This window comes from Bidens hawaiensis, unplaced genomic scaffold (assembly GCF_021521415.1).
Source record: "Bidens hawaiensis isolate Kalapana, Puna unplaced genomic scaffold, B.hawaiensis_p1.1 tig00032451_1, whole genome shotgun sequence".
Lineage (NCBI taxonomy): Eukaryota > Viridiplantae > Streptophyta > Magnoliopsida > Asterales > Asteraceae > Bidens > Bidens hawaiensis.
In genome coordinates, this window is record NW_027495530.1 from 55,001 (window position 1) to 65,660 (window position 10,660).

Sequence of the window (10,660 nt, forward strand, 5' to 3'; positions counted from 1 at the left end):
CAGTGACCTGACGCTTTAACGGCTTAAAGCCCTTTCATGACAACGAGCCTGATCATTTAAACTTAATACCAAGTTATGTCCCGTAAAATGTTTTTGTTATAATGCACAAGATAATTATATAAGGGATGTGTTATTCATACACCCATTATAGGGTGTATATAGAGATAATATGTGTGTTATTATTTAGAAAAAAGGTGTCTGGTGCTTCACCATTTTTGTAATTATTGAAGCCACACTTAAAATATTGTTATAGAAGTGGATGAGTGTATAAATGCTCAGGATGCGAGTTGCGGATTGGACAACAAACAGAAACATCAGTCCATCTTGGGCCAATCTACATAACACAAGCTTGCGTGATTCGAAACAACCTATTCTCAAACTACCCGAAAAGTGCAGGTTAGGTAAGGAAAATGGCATCGATAATAAGGGAAACAGTGGTGGTTTCTTTTTGATTGATTTGGAAAGCCATAAACGAGAAAATGTTCAAACTCAAGGAATGCTCAATAGATACGTTGGTATGTGTTGTTAAGGCCTACTCTTTCCTTTGTATCACAAACAGATGCAAAAGGGTGAGCGTGGATTAGGAGTGTGTTTTTGCTATATGTTCATTACAAGTAATCTAGGCGTCAAACATAATATTTAAATCTTTAGATTTTAATTGTTTTGACTACAATAGCATCTTAGGTTGTGTCGAAAGAATCCAAACGTGAGTTTTGCTTGTGATGTTGTAGGACCATGGTTTTTACAGTTGGGACCAAAAAGGATAATACCCCCAAAGGGTAAGATGTAATAGTAAACTTTTAATGTAGAAAACCACCAAAAAGATGAGGCCACCAATCTTATGGTCCATTTTTGTACAACCAAAATTGTTTTATTTTTATTCATGTGAAGAGAATATAGTCCAACATATATTATAGCTATAAGCTTGTCTTTTTCATTCTTGTTTACATATACACAAATATATTTTATTTTATTAATTATTAGCTTCTTGACCAGAACTTCCGAAATATTTGCATTGGTGTATTTACTCTTATGACTAGGCTAGTCAATTATTTATTTTGGTGGTTATTTCATGAGTTATCTTTAAATTGTGACCACATCTGACAAATCAACTTGGTAATTTAAAAAAAAATTAGTTTATTTGTGTGAATATTTTTTTTCAAACGGTAACTTTCATTAAAATACGACCAACAAGAAGCTAGAAACCATTTACACAACAAACAAGTTTAAGAGGAATAAAACAAATTTTTTCAACATAATGATTTAGATGACGACCTATTTTTATCTAAAGAAAACTCAATTATTTTATATCTTTCATAATCCTATAAACCGTGATGACTTGACTTTGTTCTAAAAAATAGTCTTATTTCTTGTCTTTCAAACATACCAAGAAGAGGTCATGATGTCATCATAGAGATCTTTCTTTTTCTTATTTCCTAACAGAGCTGTTTTGTGTATCAAAAGGAGGTCCCTAACTGATAACACAGAAATAGAAGGTATTTTGCTCAAAAATAGGTGATTTTAGTTTGTTATTTTGCTCAAAAATAGGTGATTTTAGTTTGTTAATGCAGTTGATTTGAGTCTACCTAAATGATACTATATCACTTTAATCAAACCCTGCTAACTTTGAACAAGACAAAATGTACAATCTTTGAGGTAGTACCAATAAGTGTGAATATTGGTGAAAAACTAAAGTCAAAAGTTTATAGGTAATATATTTACAATGCTTAACCTTAGTTATCCTACATAAAAGGCTAAAGGTTATTTGAAGTGTTCTTTTTCTTTTCTTTTCTTTAATTCTTTTAGGTACAATCCTATGAGTTAATAGCCACTCACTATGTGTGCTTGTTAACATTGTTTTCTCTTAATGAAATTTTGTGACTTAGTGTTCTAGTTTAACAAGTGAAAATATTGGCCCCTAAAACAAAAAAACTTATATATATATATATATATATATATATATATATAGGGGAGGAATATTTTGAGAACCATGTTGAGTTGTAAGAACTTTAAGAACTCAAATTTGGACCACACATTTAATTAAATAACATGAAATATGTGGCTGAGATTAAATGTAATTAAAAAATGAAGCAGGAGAGAGAGTAAGTATTTTTTATGATTACACAAGTTTAACTGTTAGTTACACATGTGTAATAAGTCGATTCGGTGTGTAAAAAATACCGTAATTTTTTGTACATCACTTACACTTACGTATTACACATGTGTAAAAAAAAATTCAAAAAAAAAATTGTTACGTTGAGTTCTTAAAACTCAAAGCGGTTCTCAAAAGAAATCAATCATATATATATATATATATATATATATATATATATATATATATATATAAAACAAATTCATTAGTACAGCTATACTGTTATACAGACATATAAAAATATAAGTTAAACTAAACGTACCCCTCTCGTGTACATGTCAATTGTCATACCCACTCCACTATATTTTCAATTCTTTTAACAATTTTATTTGACATATTACTACCTTTTAATATTTTTGTAAAGTTTATTATTATTTTTTTTGTTTTCTCTCATTTTTTATTGTTCTTTATCATGATAATAATATTTATTATCATTATAAAATACATTTAAAGAATAATGATATAACGTCTTTATAAAAACGATAAAGCATTTTTAATATTTTCATCTTATCACACGCTTCCGCCCGACAAACAAAAATCATTTGAATAATTTTTGTTAGGTTCAGGTGTATGAAGTTAGTCACATTAGGGAAAAAAAAACAGCTTGTTGATCAAGTCATATGTTATTTAATTTCTTTTATTGATTAAAAACAATGTGATTTAAAAAAAAATGTAAGATATCTCTAAAAGTTATTAAAAAACACACTCTAAAGTATTAACACAATTATAGAAACAAATGTTTTTTTTTTCTTTTTAAATAAAGAAATGTCTTTTAACATAAACAATTATTTAAAAAAAACGAAAATATCTTATTTAATAAGAAAAAAACTCCTTAAAGAATTAAAACATTTAAATAATTAAACTATTCTAAAAAAAAATAAGTGGCAAACGTGCCACTTGAAAAATCATTCCTAACATAAATTTTCCGCTCAAATTATTTTATAATTTTAATGAAAACAGATTTAGGTTTGCGTAATTTAAACATACCAACATATTCTTTATTCAAATAAATAATTACCTAAATGATAAGGATTAAAAATATACGGCTAGTTATGTCAATATAATCAAAATATTTATATCTTTAATGAAATCACATCTACCTTTTCTTACTAATCAATTTTACAAAATGATATTTATATGTCTAAGATAACAAAGACGAAGAAATTATGAATGAATAACAATTTTATTCACACATATTAATTCAACCTTTATAAATCCATAAAGTTTTCATCAATATCTTTCGAAATTGTAATGTAAAAATGTGTTCTAATCATGCTAATATTATATATGATGTTCCCGTTTTTGTTATTCATAATGAAACGTATTATATCATATGTTATTAGAATTCAATATTTCATTAAAAAGTATAATTACAAGGGGATATGAGGGTAACCATAGTTTTAATTTTGCGGCTAGTAGTGCATGTGGGAGATCAGATGGTATTCGTTTTGTAACATCCCGAATGTTCATGAATAATATTAAGATATTATTTACGTTGGAAGAATTAAGTTTGGTTAATAAATTATAATAAAATATTATTTATGTTGTCGAAATTATTTATTCTGAATAAATAATTAATTAGTAAGTCGGATAACATACGGAAACGATAGGCCTCATAGAATTAGACATGGTGGAATTATGGACTAAAGATGACGATGAGCCTAAGGTCCATGAGCTTAAAGAGTATAAATACCCGTTAAACCCTAAATCCTTTCTATCTTCATCATTCTACACCTTAGCCTACACCATCAAAAACACACACTTAAGCCAAACGCTTTCTACGCCATTCTAATCAACGATCCAAGACCAACTGAAGGTAAGAAATCATTTACCTCAACTGACCTAGCAATTTAGAACCTGACACCGCAGCCCTGGGATGCCGATTGAGCCGTTTGAATCTAAATCTAGCTTTAATCGGGTGTAAAATCAATCACAAAATGAGCTTAATGGCCACCTTAGCTTGGATATGGACACCCCAAAGCTACCTGGGTTATAAACGATCAAAATCCTGCCAACCGTGGTGGTTAACGGCGCCTGACGGGGCCGGAATCGTTGAAAAACCCTAAAACCTGCACATATCTGGCGGATATATGCCCAACAGACAAGTAAGGAGCGTATATGTGCACACATACACATATACATATACAGAGTATATCTGTTTGTGTACACACATACGCTCCTTACTTATCCGCTGGGCATATATCCGCCGGATATGTGCAGGTTAGCTTATCTTTAACGCGTTTTTAGGGTTTTTCAGTGATTCCAGCATATATGTATAAGCAATATGTAGGTTCGACTTATACGGGCACATATGTATGTACTTATACGTTGGAAAATATATATGCTGGAAACATATACGGGGGTATGAACTTCAGTTTTCTGATGAGGTTTAAGTAAAAAGTTATTAATGAAAATAAAATTTTTACAAGCTGACCTGGGAGCTTGATATACATCTATTTATATATCTCGAATCCCTTGAAAGTTGTGTTTCTTTAATGTTTCAAGTTCGGTTTAGTGCGTGTTTAGTTCATATTTTATTAATTTAGGTTTTGAGTCAAGTTTATTATATGTTTACGTGTTTTATATCGTTTGGCGTCTTGAACGTTAAACTTAATTCTTTCTATCTTTTCATGCGAAGTTTAAGTTCGTTTTGCTCATTATTGATTACGTGATTGCTCCACTTAGTGTTTGGATTTGTTTTCATGTAGATGATGATTTGTAAGCCAAGAAAAGAAGTTCTAGAAGTTACTTATCGTTGCTTGAGAGTCAAGGAAGAGATCCAACATAAACAAGCAACAAATAACAAGAAAATCTGGAAACTCCCCCTAGGGCACGCCGCGCCGCGCGACAGAGGTGGCCAGGCCCGGTCGCGCGGTGCCTAGGGCTCATTGTTCACTCGTTTTTGCAAGTTTTAAGGCCCAGCTCGTCGTATATATATATTATTATAAACCTAAACGGAGGGAGAAGCTTTGGCAGCCGATTTTGGAGAGAAAAACCAAGAGTTTGAAGGTTTTTTGAAGGTTGATTACATTGGAGATCAAGGAGCTTTCATTCAATTGATCAAGAAAGGAGTCTTAAGGGTTTTATCGCTCTACTTTCTTCGTTCTTGTTATTTATCATGAATCTCTTTTGTTTTGTTTGTTTGGGATTGTTTTTAATAATGATTCTAGGCTAGACTTCATGTTTACCTAGGTTTGATGAACATGTGTTGATTTGATTCTTGCTTTGGACTAATGTTTTGATTATGGTTTCGTTATTTTAATAGTAAAAGACTTGATTTTGCTTTCATGATGCATATGAATGTTTATTATCTTCATTGATTGTTAATTATAGCTTCACATAAATCTTTTATCTCTTGATTTTGTTCTTTAGATTTAGGGTTTATGTTTAATCATTACTTGGTGTTTTGATTATTGTGATTGAATGAGCCCATTAGATCATAGAAGCTTGTTAATAGTTGGTTAGGGTTTTGAATGTTCTGCTGAATTCCAATAGCTGTAAGGTGAGGAGTTGTTCATGTGTCTTGGTCAATCGCATGCTAGGATAGATTAGTGACAATATCCTTGCTTATTGTGTTGATCCTTGTTCATTATGTCGTGTTTAGCTTATCAAGTTATCTAGGATTTAGTGTTTCGTGAGATTGCTTGCTTTAGATACTATTAATTAACCCTATTTGATAACCATAAGGAAATCAATATAACTGATTGCTTAATAATCTAATAACTTTTCTTTGGGATTTCGTTTGATTCGGTCAAGGGTCCTTTAGGGTTTGTTAGATGAATATATTTAGAAATCAGTTTCCATATCATATTAGTTGTCCATTGCTTGATGATTGTTGATACATGGGATTCTTACCTAGGTAGATTCCTTCTCTGATTGGTTTCGATCTCGTGATTAATTGCTTGTTTTCTAGTTTATTTGTTTATTTACTTTCTTAGTTTAATCTTAGTTTAAAAACCCCCTTTAAACATTAATAATAAATAGTCATGTCGTAAGTCGAGTCTAATTAGTTAATTAACGTAATTTATAGAGTCTTGTGGGTTCGATATTCCGGACTTACTTAGCTTTAGTACAATTGATTGGTTCACTTGCCGGTGTTTTGTGTAGTTGAGTCTTAAGTCTAGTTTTTATTACTTGTTTAGTTTAGTTAATATTTAATTGATCGTTTTAATTACATCACAGCTTAACCCAGCCAGGGGTTCTGTCCCTTGGACCCCTCTAGGGGTTGCCGCCCCTAGAACCCTACTGCCCTCGGACCACCGTTAGCTAGGGGTTTCACTAACTTAGAAGTATAATATAGTTAGAAATAGTTAATCGGTACTATAATTGTTACACGATTAGCCGTGCACAACTAAGGAGGGGTATTACTATAAACTCAGAAAGGAACAGGACGTAGGTGAGTTTCTAGCTCCATTTCCTTGTTCTGTTTTCGTGATTGTGTGCATACTCGATGTGATTAGTTAATACACTTACCTTAAGTGGTAGGTGTATGATATGTGAATGTGTTATGAATGATCTATGAATGATATAGAAAATGTTAAGAGTACGTATGAAAGTATATAAATATAAAAGTAATAAAATCAATGCATGGTTTTATATTTGTATGGAAAGAAGGGAACCAGACCCTAATAATATCTGAGGATGAAGGGCACCGGACCCTAACAATATCCGAGGATGACGGGAACCAGACCGTAATAATATCCGAGGATGAAGGGCACCGGCCCTAATAATATTTTAGGTATGTAGGGCGAAATGCTCTTTCTAGTGTAAGGATAGTTATGAATGTACTACGTACATTAAAGAAAGAAAGTATGAAAGAATGAATGTATGTATGTATGGAAGAATGATAAAAAAATCAAGTATGTAATATGTACCTTCAAGTATGTATATGTGAATGTAAGGTGTGTTGCCTGATTAACTAGAACTCGCTCAGCGTAGCTGACTTTTAGTATGCATGCATGTGAATAAGCTAAGGCAGCTAGCTTGAATAAAGACACATGACATTGGACTGAAGAAGCTGGGACCTCTAGGAGAATGTTATGATATTTTTATATGACTTTTTATATTATGTTTAAAGACAAAAGTTTGATTGTTAAGAGAATAGCTGAATGATTATGTAGTAGTATATGGTTGAAGTTTTATATTCCGCAAAAATTTTTAATTCACTATAATATTTTGAACTGTGTTTATGAATAAATCCAATGCCAAAGTAGGGCACCGGGATCGGGACCTTACACATTTGGTTTAGGGTCGTGCTTCATTTCATAGAGATTCTAGTTTCTGGACTAATTCGATGGTGATAGTAGAAGGTACATGTCCTTGATTGTCATCATTATATGATTAATATATGTGCTCCTCGAGATGATAGGGAGGAAAGTTTCCTTTGGGATGATATCTCTAACTTTCTGTCTCATCATTTGGTAATAATTATTTATTTTGGTATTTAAGTCTTTTCGGTTTGATTATGAACATTTTAAATCTGGTTTTGCCAGAAGTTTGCCAATATGGTTAATGCCTTTATACATGATGAAGGTTACATTGATGTGCAGATGGGTAGATTTAATTTCAGTCGTGTAGATTCCGATTTTCAGAAATTGACTAAGCTTGACAGATTTATGGTAAATGATGTGATAACTTGATTAAGCGGTAACTTAAGCTCCATGACAACATAGGTGAAGCAATAACTAATTTCATGACAACTTAAATGGAGCACTAACCTAATTACACAATAACCTAGTTTGGGTGATAAGTTAGATGGAGGCTAGAACTAAGAAGAGGCGACAACTTGGAGCTTATGTTAAAGTTAAGAATTTATGGGTTTAGGTTGTGAACTTTGTCCAGTTGTTCAAACGTTATATGGGGGAAGGCACTGCTTGTAAAAATTTTGCTAAAACCACTTGTGTTTCTAGAACCCCCCCCCCCCATTTATGTTATATTTTAGGGCAGTGTGCATACTCACGAATTGTTAATATGAAATGAAACAATGATTTTGGGTTTTAGTCACGAATGGTAATGAATTCTTAACTCAGAAATTATGTGTGGTGATGTTTCATAAGAAATGAGCAGTATGAAAAGTGATGATGTGATAAGTGTAATACTTAGTGAGTATGTGTACGAGTGGGGATTTTTGTATGTGTATGAATTATGGAAGACAGACTAACGTAGATGTCGTGCTCTAATATAAAACAAGTATTTATGAAACTTAAAAAACCTATAACTAGTACGGCTAAGTAAGGTCATCTCTTCAGGGAATCAAAGGAAAGTGCAAGGGTAACTCATGACTTATTAATTACTAGACTAAGCGGACAGACAATGTTAAGCAGTTTTGAAAGATGTTTAAATGCAACACAATTGATTTTAGAGTTTTTAACAATTGTAAGAAAGGAGTGATTCACTTTAGGTTCAGGTAATGTGATAATAATTAGTCACGAATTCTGTTAAATTGATTGCGCAATAATTACTAGACCTAGTAGTTTGGTTGTGATGACAAACGAAACCATATCCGAATTGTTGACACAACTGAACGTGATCTACTCAATTACCAGTTTTATATTATGAAAATCAACTATTATTAAATGATTAATGATTTTTAGATCATTGACACAAGAACGTAGTCCTAAATGTTGATTAACACAACTTGATAGTTTATGCAAGATTTGATAAACAAAAACACAAATTGTTTAAACAATCAATCAATAAAGCAAACAAGATCAAATAACATTCTCAATCAAGTTCTTAATCAATAACGTACATAGAAATTGATCCTATCAGTTTACACAAAACCCTAGCCTAAAGTTTTCACAATGGTGTTTAGCCTGACATTGGCAACAAATAATTCGCTTATCTGATGAAAGGATGGAAGCATAGACTGATTGGACGAACTGGACGCTCCGAGATAATGCAAAGTCTCCATAGGGTCGTTCTTGGCTGTTAGAATGAGAGATAAGCCGAATTGGAATTGAAAACAGATAATATATCGATTATGGTTCCTTTTCTCTTTTTTTATGTTCTTCGCGTAGTGTATGTCACACCCTGACTTAGGCCTAGGCTTGTGACCACAAGTTGGTACCTATTTTGTAAATATATCAGAGTTATGGATTAATTTAGCGGAAGACTTTATGTTTGAATATAATATTTATTTACTTTGAAAATTTGTTTGGGAATTAAACACCCAAGTATTACTTTACAAAATGTGTTTCATATTACAAGGATTTAGTTTATAAAAAACGGAGCCATCTTGTATCGCGCTTTTATCTTCATAAAGATTCCAATCCTTGCTATTGCTACTAATGCTTAATTACCTGCAATGGGTTTGAAAAATACGTCAGCTATATGCTGGTGAACACGTATGACTCTATAAAACATTTGAATGACAGTTACAATACAAATATAGTTTTCTCGACAAGCTCAGCGGAAGTATTTCTACTTCCAGTATATGTACCACTGCCCTACACACACAATTGTGTTCTCCGAGCCACGTAGCCCTTAATGAAGAACTATTTATGGCCGTTAGCCTGCGGTCATGTAGCATTTGACTGTTTAGGCTGAACAGTTATGTTTGGATCCAGACACATGTATAATCGGTCTAAGTTGATTTTATTTTCTACTTTTTATTATAATGTTTTAGAGATCACGTAATCTCATGTAAACGTTGACTGAATCTTTAAGACAAACACCTGTTCATTCTTATCGAGTATAAATATGTTTTGACTGATTGTAAAGGTTAACGTATTCACCTGTATCGTCGGTGTGCGTTTGAAACCTTGACTATGAATGAGAATGATATTTAACCTATACATAAATAGGTTTGTATAAATATTTGAATGGTTTTCTTGATTAAGCTATGATTGCTAAGCTTAACCTTGAAATCGTTTATCTTTGTTTGTGAATGAAATACTTTGTTTTAATGTGAAGTTTGATATAGCATGCTTTGGCTTAATAGGTTATAACACGTTGGTAAGTTTCTCTAGGTAAGTAAACAGGTCTCGCGGTTGACTATGATTTGTACGAATTACTTTTCCTTAGGCAAGAAACTTACTACTAGTGATATCACCCTTACAGTTTACTACATACCCGTAAAAATATATCTTTGTTTACATTACTTTGCTATGAAGTAACGTTTATGAAAACTCGTTTATGAATGGTTATAGAATATTTATAAAATACTTTCTAAGTTAAAGGCCATAGCCTTGATTGATATCTAAGCTATAATTCAAATAACTTAAACATAACTCCCACCTTAGTATGGATACTTGGAATGATAATACTAAGAAAAAGTTGATGGTAGGATCTTGATCTACTCGCTTATGTGATTGCTAACTTGATTATGACTTCGTTACTTGCACAAACTTCGAGAAAATGCAACGCCGGGCACGCCTTTCTATGTTAAGTGTGTGAAAAGGAAGGTGAAATTGGGATGAGATGGTTCTAAGCCCGTCACCCCTTTTTATAGGCAAATTTGGCACCCGTCGCGATACGCGATGGTGTAAGCCATTGGCTGTCACGTAT